Source organism: Stomoxys calcitrans, chromosome 1 (genome assembly GCF_963082655.1).
Source record: "Stomoxys calcitrans chromosome 1, idStoCalc2.1, whole genome shotgun sequence".
NCBI classification, from domain to species: Eukaryota; Metazoa; Arthropoda; class Insecta; order Diptera; family Muscidae; genus Stomoxys; species Stomoxys calcitrans.
The window spans coordinates 116,913,862-116,938,082 of NC_081552.1; the positions used below are offsets into that span (position 1 = coordinate 116,913,862).

Below are 24,221 nucleotides of genomic sequence, written 5' to 3' on the forward strand. Positions count from 1 at the left end.
ACACTTTACAAGACACTGATACTACCTGTGCTGTTATATGGTTCTGAAGCATGGGTACTTGTGAAAGCAGATGAGGCAGTGCTTGGAGTATTTGAGAGAAAGATTCTTCGTAAAATATATGGACCAGTTTGCGTTAACGGAGAATATAGGCGACGTATGAGCCACGAGCTGTATGAGCTGTATGACAACGATAGCATAGTTACACGCATCAAAATACAACGGCTGCGTTGGCTAGGTCATGTTGTCAGAATGGATGAAGAAGCTCCAGCAAAGAAGTCTTTTGAAGGCAAACAAACAAACAAAAGCCCGATGGAAAGATCAAGTTGTGGGAGACACCTCGAAACTTGGTGTCAGAGATTTTAGAATGAGCGCAGAAGATCGAGGCGCTTGGAACGATATTCTACGTTCGGGTAGTGGAAGAAATATTCTGTAATAGCCAAGTAAAGTAAAGTATATAAAAATAGAAACAAAATGCATTGCTAGAAAGTTCTTCATCCGATGCCGGGGATCCGATTTGTACCACATTAGTTGGTCGAAATGAAAACATATGAACATGTTCAAATGCAAATGCATAAAGTGTAACACTATGAGAGGGTTGCAATATTTTTATCAATTTTACAGGTACTGGAGGATTTTGAAAATTTTTCGATTTCGAACCATAGTGGGGAACCACCAAGCGGAGATCCTTGCAATAAAGGATTTGGTGGAATGTCTAAGATATATGCTTTCATAGGGATAGAATCGAATAATATGCCACATGAGTAGGGATAGAAATAACTCTTTGCAATAATAAATGGTTGGAGCTGAGGTCGAGATCATGCGCAAAATTTCAAGGCCCTAGGTCGTCCGGACGCTTCATACGAGAGCCCTAAAATTAGTCAGCTCGACATTTTGAGATTTTGTTCGGGCTGCAAAATCTTCATTTGTGGTCCGATTTCCAAAATTGGATTATCGTTGGATAAGCGCTACAAAAAAGTCTGCTTGAAATATACAATATTTCCACTGGTTTCGGGAATATACAGCTTTTAATTTTTAGATCTAAGAAAAACCCGGATAAAAATATCTAATGATTCTTTTTGAATTTCGTAGACAAAAGAGTTCTTAAAAAACCGAAAATAAATTCTACGCGAATTTTTTACAAAAATTTCCAATCATCACTCTGGGAAAAAATCATATCAAAATTGGCATTTTTTAGTAAATTTGGTGTAGAGGCTTCAAATATTGTTTGGTGCAAAAAAAATTGTAACAAATAAAAGTCAAATATTCCCGAAACCAGTAGAGATATTGTATACCTTTTTGTTGCAAAAAGGAATTTTGGAAATCGGACCACAAATGAAGATTTGGTAGCTCGAACAATTTTTCAAAACACAGAGGTGACTAACTTTAGGACCCTGGCAGGAGACACCACCTATGGCCTTGAAAATTTGCCCATGATCTCGAACACCTCAGCTCCAACCATTTCAAAGAGTTATCTCTATCCTTTCTCAAATGGCATATTTTTTAATAGTTTTTTACGATTTTATTCCACTGTACATCATTATGAAAGTACATCTTAGCCATTTCACCACTAAGTGGCCTAATCTAGACTTGAAGAGGTCTACCTCGTTGCTGTTGGTTGCTAGGACAAACGTCTTAGCCATTGTGTCCGTCAAGACAAGTGACTGTCTAGTAACGACTTTTGCAGAAGCTGTGAGATCGTCAAGGAAGAAGAAACTATAGGGTCGGAGATAAATACATATTTCAATGGATTGTAAACGGAAAACAAAATTTATACACCTATATACCTCCTATGATAATAGATTTAAATGAAGAACTAGAAAAAAACATTCACTATCATTTATTCACTCGTAGCATGTTCATCCAAGCATGTTTTGTTTGCATGTTTGCTTGTTTTTTTTTTTTGTTTGTGGATTTGTAAATTTGTTTGTCCGTATAGACTTAAAAACGGCAAAACCGATTTCTTTGAAATTTCGATTGGGACAATATGGAACTTAAATGAAAGGTATTCAAGAGTAAAGTACGAACTCCGTATTAAAAATTGGGTCCAAGTAATTGAGGGTCCGCCACGACCCCAAAACCCACCATAATGGGTTTATTGGGCGATAATGACAATATGTGATTCAAATAAAAGGTTTTCGAGAGTAGATAACGAATATGGTCCGGAAGGAGCATTAGGCTATATAATTTTTTGATATCGCAAGGGAGGCGGATCCTCCTCCTTACCCCAAAAGTACAACCCCGAAATAAGTGGACTGATCGCGACCATATGGGACTTAAATAAAAGGTATTCAAGAGTAGAATACGAACTCCATATTAAAAATAGGGTCCAAGTAATTGGGGGCCGCTTCGAACCCAAGACCCCCCAAATAAGTTTATTGGACGATAATGACAATATGGGGCTCGAATGAAAGGTATTCGAATATGGTCAGGAAGGAGGTATAGGCTATGTAATTTGTTGACGTAGGAAAGGCGACACCCAAAATCAAAAGTTGGCCGATAGAGACAATATGGGTATAAAATGAAAGATATTGGAGAGTAGAAAGCGAATGTGGTATAAAAACTTGGGTTCAAGTATCCAAGGGGTCGCCCAACCCTAAAAACTGCTCCAAATAGAAATATTGGACGTATATATCAATATAGGACTCAAATGAAAAGTGTTCGGGAGTAGACTACGAATTTGACATATAAAACGAGGTCCAACCCCCAAACACCTCTAAATCGGACAAGTAATTGATGGTCGCTCCATCCCCGGTAAGCTCCCCAAATGGGAATATTACTCGATCAAAGCTTGATGAAAGGCATTTGAGAGCAGATTACGAATATGATATTGAACTTTGTGTCTAAGAATCTAGGTTGTGCTTTACCTCCTATAATCGCCTCCAATAGGTTATTTGACCTATTAAACAATGGGAAATCAAATGATAGATTTTTTAGAGTGCGTCATTCAAAGTTGTGCCCAAGTGACTGGTGGGGTGTGGCGCACAAACCTCATAAAGACGCCCTCCACCTAACGGTATGTACACCAATCATGACAATATGGGGTTAAATTTGAGGTATAAGGTTGTGAACTGCGAATCTGATATCTTTATTCTGCTCATATATTTAGCGGACCACCTCATCCCAAAACAGTCGATCAGTTATAATGACCTAACGGGACACTGCGTGATTTAATTAATGTGTAGGGACATAAATACATGTAGGCCGCCATAGCCCCGAAATTATAACGTTCAGCGTGATAGAAGGAGTTGCAAACCTTAACGTTAAGGTTGCAACCATTTTTAGCTCATCGATAGACAAGACCAAACTACGTGTTGCTGCACAACACTTTTTTGTTCGAAAGTTTTACATGGTTTAATAGTCAGAACTATCGCCGCCACACCAAATATTTAGACTGCCAAATTAGTTCTTTTCCACAGAAAATCGTTTAATATGGCAATTTGATTTGACTTAAAAAATTCTAAATGATGACGATTTAATAGTGGTAGTCATTCAAAGACAACCACCACATGATGATCCACTTTAAGCGAGTAGCACTAAAATTTAAATTAGCGCCATCTGGCAGTCTTAAATTGGATTTACTTGATCCAATTGGATTTAGTTGATCCAATTGAAAACAGCCAGAAAATGGCTGTAATTGGGAGAAGCCAACATGGAATGAGAGAGGGCAGAGTGATAAAAATTAATCATCCAGCATGTATATTTATTATGACATCCTATCGGTCCTTTGAATAAAGAAAAATAAAATATAGGAATTTCGTTGCTGCCATAAAACTTCTCAAATAGGACATATTTACCGACCATGGCAATATGGGATTTAAATAAAAGCTATTTGAGTGTAGAAAAATCCATAAGAAAATTGGAATACAATTTCAACTACAATTACACAGAAATGTTCAAATTTAGAGTACTTCTCTCCAACTTAGCATAATCGGCCGCAGCAGAGCGGGCCGGGCTCAGCTAGTCATATATATGAACATCAATTTGTGTTTGTTTGTAGGTGAAAATAGGGTACTACATTTTCTGATATCAGAAGGGGGAGCGGACCCTCCCCCTTAACATAATTTTCAGAAACGCCATATATCGGAGATGGGTGGTGCGATTTAAGCGAAATTTTGTGTGCTCTCTTATAGTAACCTACAAACAAAAATTTGGTATTCAAATTTTGGATGGGGTACCTAAGGGGGCAGCCCCACCCCAAAACCTACCAAATATATATATACACCAATCACGGCAATATGGGACTCAAGTTAGATATCACGTATGTGATATCCAATTGTCGGACCAAGTGTTTTGGAGACCACTCCAACCCCCAAACACCTCTAAATCGGACATATTTACCGACCATGGCAATATGGGGCTCAAACGAAAGGTATTTTCGGGTAAACTAAGAATCTGATATCCAAATTTGGGACAGAGTTTCTGGGGGTCCACCCCTTTCCCAAAACAACCCTCAAACAGGACTTATTTACTGACCATGGCAATATGGGATTTAAATAAAAGCTATTTGAGTGTAGAATACGAATATGATATCCAGATGTGGGACCAAGTGTTGACGCCGCCCATCCCCGAGAACATCCCCCAAAGAAAGCAATTTACAATATGGGGCTGAAATGAAAGGTCTTTGAAAGCAAAGCGCGAATCTGATATCAATGTTCGGAAAAGTGTCTATGGGGCCACTCCACCCCCATAACACCACCCAAATAGGAAGTATTTGCTGACCATTGCAATGTGAGGCTCAAGTAAGAGGTATTTTAGAGTAAAACATGAATCTGATACACATTTTCAAAGCCAAGTCAATGAGTGGCCGCCCCATCCCCCAAAACACCTCCCAAACCGAAAATGTTTGCCGACTATGGAAAAATGGAGCTCAAATGAAAGGTGTTTGGGAGTAGACCACGAATCTGACAACAACATTCGGGACCAACTGTCTAGGGGATGTCCCACCACCATAAGAACCCCCAAGTAGGACGTATTTGCTCACCAAGATAATTTGGGTCTTCAAAACCCAAATGGAGCTCGATATTCATAGTTTTTTGTGCCCTACCCCAAACCGTAAATATATTTGCTGGCTTTTTCAATAAGGGGTTTAAGTGAATGGTATTTGAGATTAGAAAACTAATTTGATATCCAATTTTGAGGCCAATGGCAATATGGGGTTCGAATATATGTGCCCCTAAATCGGGCATATTTACCGACCATGCCAATGTGGGGCTTTTTTTACTGACCATCACAATATGGAGCTCAAATAAAAGTATTTCGGAGTGGAATACGAATTTGATATCCAAATGTAGGACCATGTATTTAAGGCATCACCCCTTCCCCATTTTTCGACCATGCCAATATGTGGCTCAAATGAAAGGTATTTGAGATTAGAAAACGCATTCAATAACCAATTTTAGAGCCATGTGTTTGGTGGACGCCTCATCCTGTAAACTCCTCTCAAAACCAATTGCAATATGGGGTTTAAATAAATAGTATTTGAGAGACACATAAGTCAGACATCATGGGAATATCGGGTTGAAATAAAGTATTTTAAGAATGGAGTACACCTTACATCCAACCTTAAATTCGTAGACCAATAAAGATCATATGGGATTCAGATAAAGGCACTTATATTGTTAAACTGTTTGTCAAGCGATATACTATTTTCGTAGCATGGTATTTCACTAAAAGCTCTTAAATTGTCGAAAATAAATATTCCAAGAAAAATTTTGTTCCCTATAAAGTAAAAGAAGGCGCAGCGGAGCGGGCCCGTACTCGTACCAAGTTCCAGCTCAATTGCTCAGTTTTAAAGACTAGCGTAATTATAGCAGTTTGGGGGAAATCGGTTAAGTTTTACAACGATCAAGAATATATATACTTTATAGGGTCGACGATGAATATTTCAATGTATTGTAAATGGAAAACGAAATTTATACACCTCCATCCTATGATGATGGATATAAAATGAAAAACTAAAAAAAAAACTTTCACTATCATTCATTCACTCGTAGTATGTTCATCCAATCATTGTTTATGGTATATACATATGTATTTATAGGCTATAACGTCAGCATTTCCAAATATAGAAGATTTCGTGATAGTGATGGTTAAACAGGGTCCGAATATCTTCAACATTCGCCCATCACACATTTTTTTAACAATTTTATAAAATACGAAAAGTCCAATTCAATAAATTTCCACAATATTAAGTATATTTTTTTCCAAATGAGTAAAAAAAATCGAATTCAAAACACAACGAGCAACCATAAGAAAACAGGAGGAAAGAAACATAATAATTATGAGATAAAAGTAAATAACATCGCCATGAAATATTTGGATTCTGAATTTTTGAACACGGCCAAAGCAAACAGGGAGGCCGTACAAACAGAGACGACCTTTACATACATAGATGTGTTAAACGAAAAAGAAGTGTATGCAAAAAATTCATTTACTTTCGAAAATAATGTGAAAGCGGGGAGCAGTCTAATATTTTCGCATTGGATATTGATCGCTGTAACATTCTCATCACGAAATATGACTAACTTACTGAGACGGCCATAACAGGCTTCATGATTACAAAGCTGAACAAAAGGGCTTCCATAGCCTAATGAAATAGATTACTCTTACCGCTTTGGTCTTGTACGCTTCTTCTCATATTTCAAATACCAAGCTTTTCCTTTCCTTGACCTTTCCTTAGAACCTTCGATATTGACATTCTGGCTAAACCTTCTTCCATTCTCCCAACATGACCTAGCCAACGTATGCGCTAATACTATGCTCTTTAACATGGTTCCTACGACAACGATAATATACGTTAACGCAAAATAGGCCATACATTTTTGGAAAGATGTCCTCGCGTCAGTACCTTATAAGGCGGGCTTGTGAGTCTAGTAGAAAGTTGTTAGTAAGTTGGGTTTAGCTGGCGATGTTTGTGGGTTCGATGGCTTAGAAAGAATTTGGAAAATTTCATGGTCATATATTGATTAATAAAAACACTTATAAGAAAGTGTTAAATTTCTTTGATAATTTTTGGCATTGATATTCTATTTTCCATTGATCCACAATGACGTATGTTTAACAAATTTTTGGTTGTTCGAATTAAATGTTTTATTTAAAGCCTAGAACTGACCTTATTCGCAGGGAAAATGTCTATTACATTATTGCAAAATCCGATGAACTTTATTCTTTGCCCGAACACAAACAAACGTCAAACAACAACACACAACAAAGACAACATCATTGAAACAGATTTGATTGGTGCCCATTTCGGAAGCTTTTAATTACATTGGCATTAATTAAAGCAAAATTTGTATTGGCGCAGCGACATGTCGCTAATATTTGGCTTATGGAACTCAGTACTACTTCTACAGAATATGTTCGCATTTTTTTCGTCACAATTTTTTTATAATGCGTTTTGAAAGTTGTTCGGCCGAAAAATCGAAGTCAGTACTAGGTTTCATATCATAAGCGGTATATTTTTCTTTCTTCAATAACAAAGCTAATAATGTGTCCGAACAGAAGCTGTAATGAGCCAAACATGTGATGTGTGCGTAACTACTGAATGCAAAAACAAAATTTTGTGCATCCTTGTAGACGAAAATTCTTGTATCAAAAAAAAAAAAACACTAAGAAATGGAAAATGTGATTTTACGATCATTTTGAAATACAATCCATTTACAGTGGAGGTCTGTGCCATTACATTAGCCGCCAAAGAATTTCTGGTAAGAGATCTACCGCCCAGAAACTCAGGATTTATGTGGACAGTATGGCCGTGCTCAAGGCCTTGGGTTCGAGGGCGGAGAGGTCGAGGTGTGTGGCGAATTGTTTGGAATCTGGATAGACTCCGGGCCTTGACGCTGATATGGTTCCCGGACATAAAGGATTCCGGGAAATAAAGGCGTGTAAGAATACGCCAGTTGGGGTTCGTCTGCGGCGGGTGAACCAGTCAGCGGTCTTGGCTACGTGCAATTTGTCGAGCTACTGAACATAATAGAAGAGACGGACAGAGCGGGATCGGTGGCGAGATGGGACTCAGGTGGTGGTTGCCGGACCGCTATGGTGCTCTGGCTTGTCATCGACCGGAGGAGGACGAAGGAGTTACTGGTATTCGATTAAAGATTGCTGAGCACATTGACAGGGATCATAACCGGAAACTATGCCATAGGCCACTGCGCATTGAAATTCCGCACAATAACATCTGGAGGAGTTGTCTTGATAAGGATGTGAAGGAGACTATCGAGCACTTGCTCTGTCCATGCCCGGGTCTGCAGGGACACAGAGTATCCTTTCTGGAGAGGCGATCTTGCGTACGTACCCCTAGGAGGTCCCCTGAGATTAGTGGACGGGACCTGATGGTTCTGACGAGGTACATACGTACTTACATGAGGGATAGACGTTTCACCCCCCGCTTAGATTCTACATTTTACCTGTTTCTTTTTTCGTGTATAGCCTCTGGATGTGGTCCGAGGTCTCACATCTTCTTTCTCATCTCTTTCTTTCTAGGACATCACAATGGGCTACACAGGCCTCCGAGTGAACTTACCTATCGTGAACAACCCATTCAACCTAATCTAACCTACATTATTAATTGGAGGAGTGCAAACAGAATTTGGGGCCATAAAAGGCGCATTTATTGTCCGATTTCGCCGAAATTTGTCCGATATCGCTGAAATTTGAGACAGTTAGTTGTGTTAGACTCTTCGACATTTTTCTGCAACTTGGCCCAAATGGGTACAGATTTGGATATAGCTGCCATGTAGACCGATATCTCGATTTAAAGTCTTATATTAGGCTTTTCGATATTCGTGTCGTATATGGTTCAGATCGGTTTATTTTTAGATATAGCTACTAAATAGACCAATATTTTGTTATACGTAATTGAACAATAACTTGTACTTATTAGTATTTGGGCCATATCGGAAAATATTTCGATATAACTGCTATGGGGCATAAGGTATGCAATTTTCATCGGATTTTGATGAAAGGTGATTTACGTATATTTCCGAGGTGGTGGGTATCCAAAGTTCGGCCCGGCCGAACTAAACGCCTTTTTACTTGTTTTTATACCCTCCACCATAAGATGGGGGGTATACTAATATCGTCATTCTGTTTGTAACTACTCGAAATATTCGTCGGAGACCCTATAAAGTATATATATTCTTGCTCGTCGCGACATTTTATGTCGATGTAGCCATGTCCGTCCGTCCGTCTGTCCGTCCGTCCGTCTGTCCGTCCGTCCGTCTGTCCGTCTGTCGAAAGCACGCTAACTTCCGAAGGAGTAAAGCTAGCCGCTTGAAATTTTGCACAAATACTTCTTATTAGTGTAGGTCGGTCGTTATTGTAAATGGGCCATATCGGTCCATGTTTTAATATAACATATAAACCGATCTTGGGTCTTGACTTCTTGAGCCTCTAGAGAGAGCAATTCTTATCCGATTGGGATGAAATTTTGCACGACGTGTTTTGTTATGATATCCAACAACTGTGCCAAGTATGGTTCAAATCGGTCCATAACCGATATAGCTGCCATATAATCCGATCTTGGGTCTTGACTTCTTGAGCCTCTAGAGTGCGCAATTCTTATCGGATTGGAATGAAATTTTGCACTACGCGTTTTTTTAAGATATTCTGTAACTGTGCCAAGTATGGTTCAAATCGGTTCATAATCCGATATAGCTGTTATAAAAACCGATCTAGGGTCTTGACTTCTTGAGCCTCTAGAGTGCGCAATTCTTATCGGATTGGAATGAAATTTTGCACTACGTGTTTTGTTATGATATCCAACAACTGTGAGAAGTATGGTTTGAATCGGCCAATAACCTGATATAGCTGCCATATAAACCGATCTTGGGTCTTGACTTTTTGAGCCTCTAGAGTGCGCAATTCTTATCGGATTGGAATGAAATTTTGCACTACGTGTTTTTTTATGATATTCTATAACTGTGCCAAGTATGGTTCAAATCGGTCCATAACCCGATATAGCTGTCATATAAACCGATCTTGGGTCTTGACTTCTTGAGCCTCTAGAGAGCGCAATTCTTACCCGATTGGAATGAAAATTTGCACGACGTGTTTTGTTATGATATCCAACAACTGTGGCAAATATGGTTTAAATCGGTTCATAACCTGATATAGCTGTCATATAAACAAATCTGGGGACTTGACTTCTTGAGCTTCTAGAGGCCTCAATTCCTATCCGATTTGGCTGAAATTTTGCAAGACGTATTTTATTCTTACTTTCAATAACTGTGTGAAATAAGGTTCAAATCGGTTCATAACCTGATATAGCTGCCATATAAACCGATCTGGGATCTTGACTTCTTGAGCCTCTAGAGGTCGCTATTATTATCCGATTTGCTTGAAATTTTGTGCGACGGATTCTCTAATGACCATCAACATACGTGTTTATTATGGTCTGAATCGGTTTATAGCCCAATACAGCTCCCATATAAATCGATCTCTCTATTTTACTTCTTGAGCCGCCAAAAGGCGCAATTCTTATTCGAATTGGCTGACATTTTACACAGGTCTCCATTATATAATTTAATTGTGGTTCAAACCGGACCCTATCTTGATATCGCTCTAATAGCAGAGCAAATCTTTTCTTATATTCTGTTTTGCCTAAGAAGAGATGCCGGGAAAAGAACTCGACAAATGCGATCCATGGTGGAGGGTATATAAGATTCGGCCCGGCCGAACTTAGCACGCTTTTACTTGTACTTATTATACCCTCCACCATAGGATGGGGGGTATACTAATTTCGTCATTCTGTTTGTAACTTCTCGAAATTTTCGTCTGAGACCGCATAAAGTATATATATTCTTGATGGTCGCGGCAATTTATGTCGATCTAGCCATTTCCGTCCGTCCGTCCGTCTGTCTGTCGAAAGCACGCTAACTTTCGAAGGAGTAAAGCTAGCCGCTTGAAATTTTACACAAATACTTCTTATTAGTGTAGGCCGGTTGGTATTGTAAATGGGCCATATCGGTCCATGTTTTGATATAGCTGCCATATAAACCGATCTTGGGTCTTGACTTCTTGAGCCTCTAGAGTGCGCAATTCGTATCCGATTTGAATGAATTTTTGCACGACGTGTTTTGTTATGATATCCAACAAGTGTGCCAGGTATTGTTCAAATCGGTTCTTAACCTGATATAGCTGCCATATCAACCGATCTTTGATCTTGACTTCTTGAGCCTCTAGAGGTCGCAATTATTATCTGATTTGCCTGAAATTTTGTACTTCGGATCCTCTCACGACCATCAACATACGTGTTTATTATGATCTGAATCGGTATATAGCCCGATATAGCTCCCATATAAATCGATCTCTCAATTTTACTTCTTGAGCCCCCAAAGGGCGCAATTCTTTTTCGAATTGGCTGATATTTTACACAGGTCTCCAAAATGTAATTTAATTGTGGTCCAAACCGGACCATATCTTGATATCGCTCTAATAGCAGAGCAAATTTTTTCTTATATCCTTTTTTGCCTAAGAAGAGATGCCGGGAAAAGAACTCGAAAAAAGCGATCCATGGTGGAGGGTATGTAAGATTCGGCCCGGCCGAACTTAGCTCGCTTTTACTTGTTCTTATTGTACCTGTACAATCTTATATATAAAATTCAATTTGCGTTTGTTTGTTTGTATGTTTGTTTGTTTGTTTGCTTGTTTGTTTGTCGGTTTGTTTGTTTGTTCCGTATATACTCAAAACGGCTAAACCGATTACCTTGAAATTTTCACAGATTGTATGGTTTGGTCTGGAAGGAAACATAGGCTGTATAATTTTTTGATATTGGGAGGGGGCGGACCCTCCCCCTTACCCCAAAAGTACTACCCAAAATAAAAGTGGGCCGATCAGGCATTCAAATGAAAGGTATTTAAGAGTAGAGTACGAATTTCATAACAAAAGTTGGGTCTAAGTACCTTGGGGACCGCCCCAGCCTCAAAAACCCATAAAATAAGTTTATTTGACGAAGATATTCGGAAGTAGATTTCGAATCTGGTATACAAAACCAGATCGAAGTATAGGGGGTCACGCCATCCCTCAAAAACGCCATTAGACCCATTATGACTATATGTTACTTGGCTGAACCGATTTTCTTAAAATTTTCATAGATTGTAAAGGTTTATCTGGAAGGAAACATAGGCTATGTAAGTTTTAGCTGCCGGGTGGAGGCGGACCCTCCCCCTTACCCCAAAAACTCCCCCATATCCCAAAGTAGTCCGATGGGCACAATAAGGGTATCAAAAGGAATTGGAGACCAGAAAACGAATATGGTATTAAGATTTGGGTTCGAGTACCCAGCGGGCTCCCAACTCCAAACTCCTCTAAACAGATATATTCGAAGTTCATGTCAATATGGGACTCAAATAAAAAGTATTAGGCAATAGATTACAAATATGGCTTAAAAAGTTAGGTCCAAGTAATGGGAGGTCGCCAACCCCAAATACCCCCATATTGGCATATTAGCCGACCATGGCTATATGGGACTCAAATGAAAGGTATTAGGGAGTAGATTACGAATATGACATTAAAATTTGCGTTGCACCACGAATTTGATATCCATATTTGAGTCAAAATGTCTGAGGTGCCATCGCTCCCTTAATGAGAACATTACCATGGCATATTAGCCGACCATGGCATATGGGACTCAAATGAAAGGTATTAGGGAGTAGATTACGAATATGACATTAAAATTTGCGTTGCACAACGAATTTGATATCCATATTTGAGTCAAAATGTCTGAGGTGCCATCGCTCCCTTAATGAGAACATTACCCTAAGGAAGAACATTACCACCAGTAACCGAGAAGGGGCAAATTCTCACACATCCATGAGTCCGAATGGCGTCCCGCAGTTCGACACCTCTTTGGAGAAAATTTTTTAAATGACCATTGTACCTCGCAAATGTCTCCAACATTAAGAGCGGATAAACACCGCTTTGTCCGATGCTCTCGCCGGGATTCGAACGCGTTCAGCGTCATAGGCCACAATGGCACGAATTCGATATCCGCATTCATGGCGAAGTGTCTCCACCCTAAAAAGATATTAGAGAGTTAAAGAAGCCGAAGGATAAGGGTATATTCATTTTGTCATTCCGTTTGCAATATCGAAACAGTTATTTCCGACACTTTAGTATGTACGTAATATATATTCTTGATCTTGAAACCCAACTATGTCGGTTGTGCTGGACATTCGTACTGAGTATGGTCAAGAGCATGCTACATTTAGATATATAGCTGTCATATAAGATGAAAATTGTGACAATGGGCTGTGTTAAGCTCTTCGACATTCGTGTTTAATATGGTCCACATTGATCCACATCTAGAAAAAAAGTGTAAAAAAAGTATATTTGATTAAAGTTTGATTAAACGACAATTTCATTGTCATTTTCCTTTATAAAATATCGTAAATTTCTTCAGATTACAATAGCCACTCTTCCAAGCTTTCAACTAACCAGAAGTAGTTTGAAGGAAACTACTTACCCCTTAATATGGTCTAAACATACCCATATTTGACACAAAATTGAAAGAGTCTACCAGAACTCACTGTGCCAAACTTCATCGAAATCGGGTGAAAACTGAGCAATTTATTGCCTCAAGACTTTAAGTCGGGAGATCGGTCTATAAAGTGGCCATATATATCTAAAGTTCGATTTTATGAGAACTGGAAATCAGTTTTACATACGAAAAATAAGAAATTATAAAACAAGTAAAAGCGTGCTAAGTTCGCCCGGGCCGAATCTTATATACCCTCCACCATGGACCGCATATGTCGATTTCTTTTCCCGGCATCTCTTCTTAGGCAAAAAAAGGATAAAAGAAAAGATTTTCTCTGCTATTAGAGCGATATCAAGATAGGTCCGGTTCGGACAAAATTTAAATTATTTGTTGTAAAATGTCAGCCAATTCGAATAAGAATTGCTCCCTTTGCGGGCTCAAGAAGTAAAATAGAGAGATCGATTTATATGGACCGATTCATACCATAATAAACACGTTTGTTGATGGCCATGAGAGGATCCGTCGTACAAAATTTCAGGCAAATCGGATAATAATTGCGACCTCTAAAGACTCAAGAAGGCAAGATCCCAGATAGGTTTATATGGCAGCTATATCAGGTTATGAACCGTTTTGAACCTTATTTGGCGCAGTTATTGAAAGTCATAATAAAATACGTCAAGCAAAATTTCAGCCAAATCGGATAGGAATTGCGCCCTCTAGAAACTCAAGAATTCAAGTCCCCAAATCGGTTTATATGACAGCTATATCAGGTTATGAACCGATTTCAACCATACTTGGCGCAGTTGTTGGATATCATAACAAAACACGCCATGCAAAATTTCATTCCAATCGGATAAGATTTGCGCCCGATTCAAGAAGTCAAGACCCAAGATCGGTTTATATGGCAGCTATATCAAAACATGGACCGATATGGCCCATTTACAATACCAACCGACCTACACTAATAAAAAGCATTTGTGCAAAATTCCAAGCGCCTAGCTTTACTCCTTCGAAAGTTAGCATGCCGCAGTGAAACACCTCTTTGAAGAGAAATTTTAACATGGCATAGTACATCAGAAATGTCACCAGCATTAGGAAGATATAACTACCGCCGAAATTTTGTCTGATGGTCTCGCCAGGATTTGAACCCAGGCGATCAGCATCCTAGGTGAACATGTTAACCTCTGCGCTACGGTGCCCTCCAAATACCAGGATAAATTTTCTACGACTTTTCATGCATTTATTGGCGGTTCATTGCAACTTCACAAGAAGGCACCTTAAAATAAAGTAAACAAGTGAAAGGGTGCTAAGTTCGGCGGGTCGAATCGTATATACCATGGTTCGCATTTGTCGAGTTGTTTGCCCGGTATTCCTTTTTAGGCAAACAAAGGATAATGAATAAGATTTGCTATGATATTGGAGCTATATCAAGTTTCTGATTCGAACCATAATTCAATTGAATGTTGGAGACCATAGTAGAAGTCATTGTATACAACTTCAGCCAATTCGCATAAGAATTGCTCAAGAAATATAATCGGTGAATCCGTTTATATGGGACAAGTTTATATTGATAAGTATGTTGAAGATCCTGGGAGAAACTATTGTACGAATTTTCAGCCAAATCGGATAAGAATTGCGGCCTCCAGAGGCTTAAGAAGATAATCCGGAGATCGGTTTTTATAGGAGCTGTATCAGGTTATAAACCAATTAAGACCATACTTGGCAGTTGTTGCGAGACCAAACCAAAAACACTTTACGCAAAATGTCTGCTAAATCGGATAATAATTAAGCCCTCCAGAGGCTCAAGAAGTCAGGATCCCAGATAGGTTTATGTGGCAGCTATATTCAAGCGTGGACCGATTTGTCCTATTTACAATGCCAACCGACCTACACTAATATGAAGTATTTCTGAAAAATTTTAAGCGCCTAGCTTTACTCCTTCGAATGTAAGCGTGTTTTCGACAGATAGACGGACGGACAGGGTTGGATCGACCTAAAATGTCATGAAGATCAAGAACACACATATATGTACTTTATGGGGTCTTAGACGAATATTTCGAGGTGTTACAAACAAACTGAAATGATGAAATTAGTATAACCCCATCTTATTGTGGAAGGTATAAAAATCGGTCCATTCTATTTACAAAAATTTAAAAAGTTTAGCTGCAAGGAAAAAAACAGCCTTTTCTCGCACTCGTACAGCCTTATCTGTTCACCATATAAAATTTCTTCCATTCCCCTTTTTGTGATCTTAATTTTTAAACAAACCAATCAATCAACCATCGCCATTATTTTGTTGTTTTTAATTAAAATATTTATGTTATTATCTTTGAATAATCTTTTTAAAAAATATGAAATGCCAAGTATGTTAAATCACCTATTGCTCTCATGGAAATTAATTATAATTAAGTTATGACTGCTGCAAAATCATACAAACGGCATTTGTTCTATTTGTAACACAAATGAACCCGAAAATACTTTTCACTCTATTGGTATCTGTCGTATTTCCAAGGAATTTAGAAAAATCCACTTCAATAAATTTACGCTTACTGAAAATGAAACATTCTCATATTAAATGGCACGAATTTTTCAGCACTATGTTTATAATTGTAAAGCTGTATTAAATATAGAAATTTAATATTATATTATGTATTGTTGACCTTTTTGATTATAATTTCGTAGATAGTTTGGCTTGAGGTCATGTACAATTATTAAAAACAGGTGTCGGTGTTTTTTTTTATTAATTGTTTTATTTTAAATTTTTCCAATATTTCGATTACCGCCGGTAATCTTTATCAGGGAATGGATAACTAAAAAGATTATAGTAACATAAAAACAGCACAGAAACAAAATATGAATTTGATTAAGAAATTACATTTTAAAACAAGTGAACTTATTTCTTACACCACACAAGAATGACTGAAGCTTTTTGTCTATTGCTTATATTTTTGTATTAAGTTTCTATATGTTGGTGCACAGTGGTCTGCATCGGTTTTGTAGTTCATACGTTCGGCAATTGGGATGTTAATTATGTGTAGCATTTCTAATGTGTATCTTCTTTTGTAGTTAGGTTCTTGGGCTAATATCTTGACGTCCTTGAAATTTGGTACATGTCCTAGAGTTGCACAGTGGGCATATATTGGACTTGTCCCCATCGTAGCTTATCTTGTATACCACGATCGACTTTTCCTCTTTCCTTATCCTGGTTTTAGTCTTGCTAAATAGGTTGTTGACGGTATTGCCGCTTTTTAGTGCCAGTTGGTATGAGTCTTTGTTGTAAATGTTGGAATTACCAAATCTCTCCGAAAAGCCTGAAATATATGTTGTCCTTTTATAAATTCTTGGTGTAAGTTCCTTCGTATCCTTGTCCTTTTTATACCCACCACCGAAGGATGGGGGTATATTCATTTTGTCATTCCGTTTGCAACACATCGAAATATCCATTTCCGACCCTATAAAGTATATATATTCTTGATCAGCGTAAAAATCTAAGACGATCTAGGCATGTCCGTCCGTCTGTCCGTCTGTCTGTTGAAATCACGCTACAGTCTTTAAAAATTGAGATATTGAGCTGAAATTTTGCACAGATTCTTTTTTTGTCCATAAGCAGGTTAAGTTCGAAGATGTGCTATATCGGACTATATCTTGATATAGCCCCCATATAGACCGATCCAACGATTTAGGGTCTTAGGGACATAAAAGCCACATTTATTATCCGATTTTGCTGAAATTCGGGACAGTGAGTTTTGTTAGGCCCTTCGACATCCTTCGTCAATTTGGCTCAGATCGGTCCAGATTTGGATATAGCTGCAATATAGACCGACCCTCCGATTTAGGGTCTAAGGGCCATAAAAGCCACATCTTTTATCCGATTCCACTGAAATTCGGGACAGTAAGTTGTGTTAGACCCTTCGACATCCTTTGTCAATTTGGCCCAGATCGGTTCAGATTTGGATATAGCTGCCATATAGACCGATCCTCCGATTTATGGTCTAAGGCCCATAAAAGCCACATTTATTACCCGATTTTGCTGAAATATGGGACAGTGAGTTTTGTTAGGCCCTTCGACATCCTTCGTCAATTTGGCTTAGATCGGTTCAGATTTGGATATAGCTGCCATATAGACCGACCCTCCGATTTAAGGTCTAAGGGCCATAAAAGCCACATCTTTTATCCGATTCCACTGAAATTCGGGACAGTGAGTTGTGTTAGGCCCTTCGACATCCTTTGTCAATTTGGCCCAGATCGGTTCAGATTTGGATATAGCTGCCATATAGACCGATCCTCCGATTTATGGTGTTAGGCCCATAAAAGCCACATTTATTACCCGATTTTGCTGAAATTTGGGACAGTGAGTTGCGTTAGGCCCCTCGACATCTTTCTTCAATTTGGCCCAGATCGGTCCAGATTTGGATATAGCTGCTATATAGACCGATTTCTTGATTTAAGGTTTTGGGCCCATAAAATGCTCATTTATTGTCCATGTCGCCGAAATTTGGGACAGTGAGTTAAGTTAAGCTCCTTGACATACATCTGCAATATCGCACAGATCGGTCCAAATTTAGATATAGCTGCCATATAGACCGATGTCTAGGTTTTAGGTTTTGGGGCCATAAAGACGCATTTATTGTCCGATGTCGCTGAAATTTGAGACAGTGAGTTTAGTTAGGCTCTTCGACGTCCTTCTTCAATTTTGCCCAGATCGATCCAGATTTGAATATAGCTGCCATGTAGACCGATCTCTCGATTTAAAGTCTTTGCCCCATAAAAAGCGCATTTGTAATCCAATTTCACTGAAATTTTACATAGTAACTTATGTTAGGCTTTTCAACATCCGTGTCGTATATGGTTCAGATCGGTTAATTTTTAGATATAGCTACTGTACTTATTAGTATTTGGTCCAAATCGGAACATGTTTTGATATAACTGATATGGGTCATAAGGTATGAAATTTTCACCGAATTTTGATGAAAGGTGGTTTACATATATACCCGAGGTGGTGGGTATCCAAAGTTCGGCCCGGCCGAACTTAACGCCTTTTTACTTGTTATTCTTCACGTGTTTTATTAGATCCGTTATCGTTTTTCTTGGGAAATCATTTTGCTTAGTATGTTTCGAATTCTCTTCTCATTTTCGATGTGGAAGGATTTGTCGCTTATTTTGAAAACCCTATCGATAAAATTTATGGCAGTGTTGATTTTAATCCTCCTTGGATGCTTCGAATAGAAGTTCCTTCCCGATGCTGTTTGTTGAATGAGCCTTCCCGATGCTGTTTCTTTTTGGTACCAATCGATCTTCAATCTGTTGCCTTTCCTATGGACTTTGTTTCGCATTTCATTGTAAATTAGATCTGTTTATTGAATGAATTCAATATTCGGAGTGTGTTTTCTACTTCATTCTTGGCGATTATGCAAAATATGTCATCTACATGTTTGGTCAAAAATCGCGGTTTGCTCGTCAGTTTATCAATAAAAATTTAAGATAAAACAATTAATAAAAAAACACCGACATCTGTTTTTAATAGTTGACCTGACCTCAAGCCGACCTATCCACGAAATTATAGAAATTTAATATCAAATGAATTTAAATATTAATATGATGTATGAGACAAATTCTATATAATTAGTTTTTGTTATGGAAAAATAGATTATGAAATAAGTACTAAGTATTTATGTTCTGATATACATAATTGTTAACTTTTCAATCTATTAATAAATAATAAAGTTGTGCTTGTTATATTGTACAGTAACCAATAAATCTTTTACTGTTTTATTTTTATACCCTCCACCATAAGATGGGGGGTATACTAATTTCGTCATTATGTTTGTAACTACTCCAAATATTCGTCTGAGACCCCATAAATTATATATATTCTTGATCGTCGCGACATTTTATGTCGATCTAGCCATGTCCGTCCGTCTGTCCGTCTGTCTGTCGAAAGCACGCTAACTTCCGAAGGAGTAAAGCTAGCCTCTTGAAATTATTATCCGATTTGCCTGAAATTTTGTATGACGGATCCTCTCATGACCATCAAAATACGTGTTTATTATGATCTGAATCGGTCTATAGCCCGATACAGCTCCCATATAAATCAATCTCTCTATATTACTTCTTGAGCCCCTCAAAGGGCGCAATTCTTATTCGAATTGGCTGACATTTTACACAGGTCTCCAACATGTAATTGTAATTGCAGAGCAAATCTTTTCTTATATCCTTTTTTGCCTAAGAAAAGATGCCGGGAGAAGAACTCGGCAAATGCGATCCATGGTGGAGGGTATGTAAGATTCGGCCCGGCCGAACTTAGCACGCTTTTTAAATATTTGTTTTCTTGACTTCACCTTAACATTTGTCTTCACGACTATGCAAAAATAATAAAACTGTTAGTCATACACTAAAGAGAAGAATGATACGATTGCCAGTAAGTTGAATGGTTGGGCGTAATATAAGAAAAATTCCACCGGACAAGAAAAGGTGATTCAACTACTCATATTAGAATACTAGCCGAACCGGGCCCGCTGGGTACTTCGACTCAAATTTTAATACCATGTTCGTAGTGTACTCCCAAATACCTTTAATGTGATACCCATATTGTTCCGATCGGTCCACTTCCGATTTTGGGTGGTGTTTTTGGGGTACGTATATAGCCTTTTGCTTAAACAAACAAACCGACCACCACCACCACCATGGGATGGGGGTATACTAATCTAGTCATTCCGTTCGTAACATCGCGAAATATTGATCTAGGACCCCAAAAAGTATATATATTTTTGATCGTCTCGACATCCTGAGTCGATCTACCCATGTCCGTCCGTCTGTCGAAATCACGATAGCGGTCGAACGCATACATTAACTTCTTGAGCCTCTATTTTTTTTTTTTTTTTTGATTTGGCTAAAATTTGGAACAAAAACTTGAGCTACGACTTCCAACATCTATGCCAAGTATGATCCGATTCGATCTATAAACAGAGTTAGCCCCCATGTAAACCGATCCCCGGATTTGAATTCTTGATCCCTTAGGAGCCTTAATTTTCATCCAATGTGGCTGAAATTTGGAACAAAGAATTGAGTTATGACTTCCAACATCCATGCCAAGTATAATCCGAATCAGTCTATGAACTGATATAGCTCCCATATAAACTGATCCACGGATTTGACTTCTTCAGCCCTTAGTAGCCTAAATTTTCGCCTGATTTGGCTGAAATTTGGCCCAAAAACCTATCTTACGACTTACAAGTTTTATCCGACAATACAAACACAGTTAATAAGGGTACATTTTTAGCGGAATCAATGGTGTTTGGTACTCAAGATTCGACCCGGCCGAGCTTAGCACGCTTTTACTTGTTATATATAAGATAAAAACATCATCATTCTTGAAATTTTGGAAGAGAAAAAATAAAACAGATTTATTTACATACAATCTAAAGTCGAAACGGATAATATTTTGGCAAAAACTGTAAATAGATCGGATGTGATGTTCAAAAGGACAGCCAACTGAACCCATAATCTATCGTAATCCATAGCTAGACAAGACCAGAGCATACCAAACCTGTTGAATAACAAAATATTTTACTCGACGATGGAGAACAATGGAAAGGAATAAATAGAAAACCATTAACTGACAGCATATTTACCAAAGAGGGTGAGAAATAGCAGAGAGGGTTTCTGCTTTGTCTTCCCCATACCGTAAAATAACTCGCGTTAAAGACACAACATTTTCCATGTATTCCAATTGGATTCACATTGAAGGTTGCAACATTTTCGGTTTTTATACCCTCCACCATAAGATGGGGGGTATACTAATTTCGTCATTCTGTTTGTAACTACTCGAAATATTCGTCTGAGACCCCATAAAGTATATATATTCTTGATCGTCGTGAAATTTTATGTCGATCTAGCCATGTCCGTCCGTCTGTCCGTCCGTCCGTCCGTCCGTCTGTCGAAAGCACGCTAACTTCCGAAGGAGTAAAGCTAGGCGCTTGAAATTTTGCACAAATACTTTTTATTAGTGTAGGTCGGTTGGTATTGTAAATGGGCCATATCGGTCCATGTTTTGATATAGCTGCCATATAAACCGATCTTGGGTCTTGACTTCTTGAGCCTCTAGAGTGCGCAATTCTTATCCGATTAGGATGAAATTTTGCACGATGTGTTTTGTTATGACATCCAACAACTGTGCCAAGTATGGTTCAAATCGGTCCATAACCTGATATAGCTGCCATATAAACCGATCTTGGGTCTTGACTTCTTGAGCCTCTAGAGTGCGCAATTCTTATCCGATTGGAATGAAATTTTGCACGACGTGTTTTGTTATGACATCCAACAACTGTGCCAAGTATGGTTCAAATCGGTCCATAACCTGATATAGCTGTCATATAAACCGATCTTGGGTCTTGACTTCTTGAGCCTCTAGAGGGCGCAATTATTATCCGATTTGCCTGAAATTTTGTACGACGGATTCTCTCATGACCATTAACATACGTGTTTATTATGGTCTGAATCGGTTTATAGCCTGATATAGCTCCCATATAAATCGATCTCTCTATTTTACTTCTTGAGCCCACAAAGGGCGCAATTCTTATTCGAATTGGCTGACATTTTACACAGGTCTCCAACATATAATTTAATTGTGGTCCAAACCGGACCATATCTTGATATCGCTCTAATAGCAGAGCAAATCTTTTCTTATATCCTTTTTTTGCCTAAGAAGAGATGCCGGGAAAAGAACTCGACATATGCGATCCATGGTGGAGGGTATATAAGATTCGGCCCGGCCGAACTTAGCACGCTTTTACTTGTTTTTTTTTGTTTTGATTCAGGCATTTGTTCGAACGAAAGTTGGAATAAAAGGAAAAAAACGAAATATCGTAAGAAATTCAAACATGTTGTGTCTTTAAACTTTGTCACTCGTCATCTCGAATTGGGCTCTATGCCAACTCTTCTTCTTTTTTACGCTCTTTCATATTTACTCGAGAAAAACAAACAAATATTACACTTATAATGTTTGAAACCTTTTGCAGTTACAGATCTCCCTTCCATAATGCGGTATTTAAGAATTATCTTTGTTAACAAATGTAAAGAATGTCATATGATGATTTGTACTTGATAACCCATTTTTTGCGAGCCACCCTTAAATATTATATTTAAAAGTCAAAGTGTTTCGTGTTACCTATAGACTCAAAAACGGCTAGACCTATTTTCATGAAATTTTTACAGAATGTGGAGCTTGGCACCCGATGAAAATAGAGCGATACTTTTGTTGGTATTCCGAAGGTTGCGGGCACTCCCCTAACCCAAATTTTCAAAAACGCTATATCTTGACAATTGGTGCACCGATTAAAGCGAAATTTTGTTTGCACCTTTAGGTAACCCAAAAACTGGAAATTGTTATAAATCTTTGGGTTTAACAACCCTAGGCGATTGCCTTACCCACAAAACCCCTCGAATTGACTTGTAACATGATCAGGCCCATATGGTCAAATGAAAGGTATGGTCAAATGAAAAGTAGAGTACGAGTCCTCCTATCACCCCAAAAATAAAAAACCTTATGCAACGATCCAAATGCGTCTCACAAAAATTATGTGTGCACAAATTGGCTAGAAATTCATGCAATGTCATGACAATCGAATATGTAAACTTATTAGGGCTAAGATGAAAAAGTCGAGATTTTACAATTGAAGGGACGAAGTTAGTTAGTATATAGATTTTACTCATATAAAAGGTTTAGCGTAGAATTGTTATCCACGATGTATTATAGATAAGAAATCAACAACGAATTGCTTGAGGAACTCTGGTAGTTAGACGTTCGTATTTGCGGTCTGTTGGCAACGGTATCAAACAACTGATCTCGAATTTCCGGTTTGTTGCAAAATATTCAGTTTGCAAGAATCAACGACGAATGAACACTCAAAACAAAAGAAAAACACAGAAAAAGCCAATACCAACACAAAGTATTTGCCAAAGGTTCTATTACAGCAAGCAAACTTTCCGTCCAGACGTTTATTCTATTGGCTTTCATTCAGTAGCAACGCTTCTTTGGTGCATAACTTTCATTCGCTGTTGCAACATTTGCGCCTGGATTTCTTTATGCAACTCTAGTGCAAATACACAAATTGACCAGAACAAACACAGTCACGAATTCACTGTCATTTGTCAACACTACACTGCACTCACTCACACTTTCTTCACCTTCAACTCACAATCAAAAGTTCACCAAAACTTGTTTTGAGGATGTCTCTTTTGAGATTTTTATTGTTTTAACAATTATTTTTTGTTTCTTAATTTTAAAGCCCACACACTTTTCTCAACTTTTTGAACAACAGCAAAATGTGCAAATTGGAAAATTTTTTTTTATATATAAATTTTCGTTTTTTTTTTTGGTCTTAGGGTTATTTTGAATTTTTCTCGAATTTAACTTTCCGTTATGTGCGACCGTGCGATTCCACGTTCTAAATGAAACTGAAACGTAAAAATATGAAAAAGTGCGACCACAACGAATGCCGTCGTCGTCGCCGCATCGAATAAGCGTTGGCCAAATGTGTTTGGCGCTTATTTGCTGCTCCCTCGGTCTGTTGCTATTTGTTGTATGATTGGGCCGGTCGGTTGTTGCTCGCCGCTAGTTGTGTCCGTCGATTGCTGCTGCAGCTGCCACAATCGTTGTTTCTGCTATATTACCAAAAGCTTTTTAAGTTGGACAACATGTTCATTACCACCAAAGTATATGAACAATTACAATTTTTATAT

The 24,221-nt window shown here is 38.3% G+C and overlaps 1 protein-coding gene across 1 annotated transcript in view; it reads right to left on the minus strand.

Moving 5' to 3' along the window:
- The window catches only part of LOC106091523 (cAMP-dependent protein kinase catalytic subunit 3), a 332,719-nt gene extending 308,771 nt beyond the window's left edge, over nucleotides 1–23,948 (minus strand). The window contains exon 1 of the mRNA XM_059361107.1: nucleotides 23,656–23,948. The gene's annotated coding sequence lies outside the window, so the exon portion shown is untranslated. The remainder of the gene's footprint in view (nucleotides 1–23,655) is intronic.
- Between the last annotated feature and the right edge of the window lie 273 nt (nucleotides 23,949–24,221).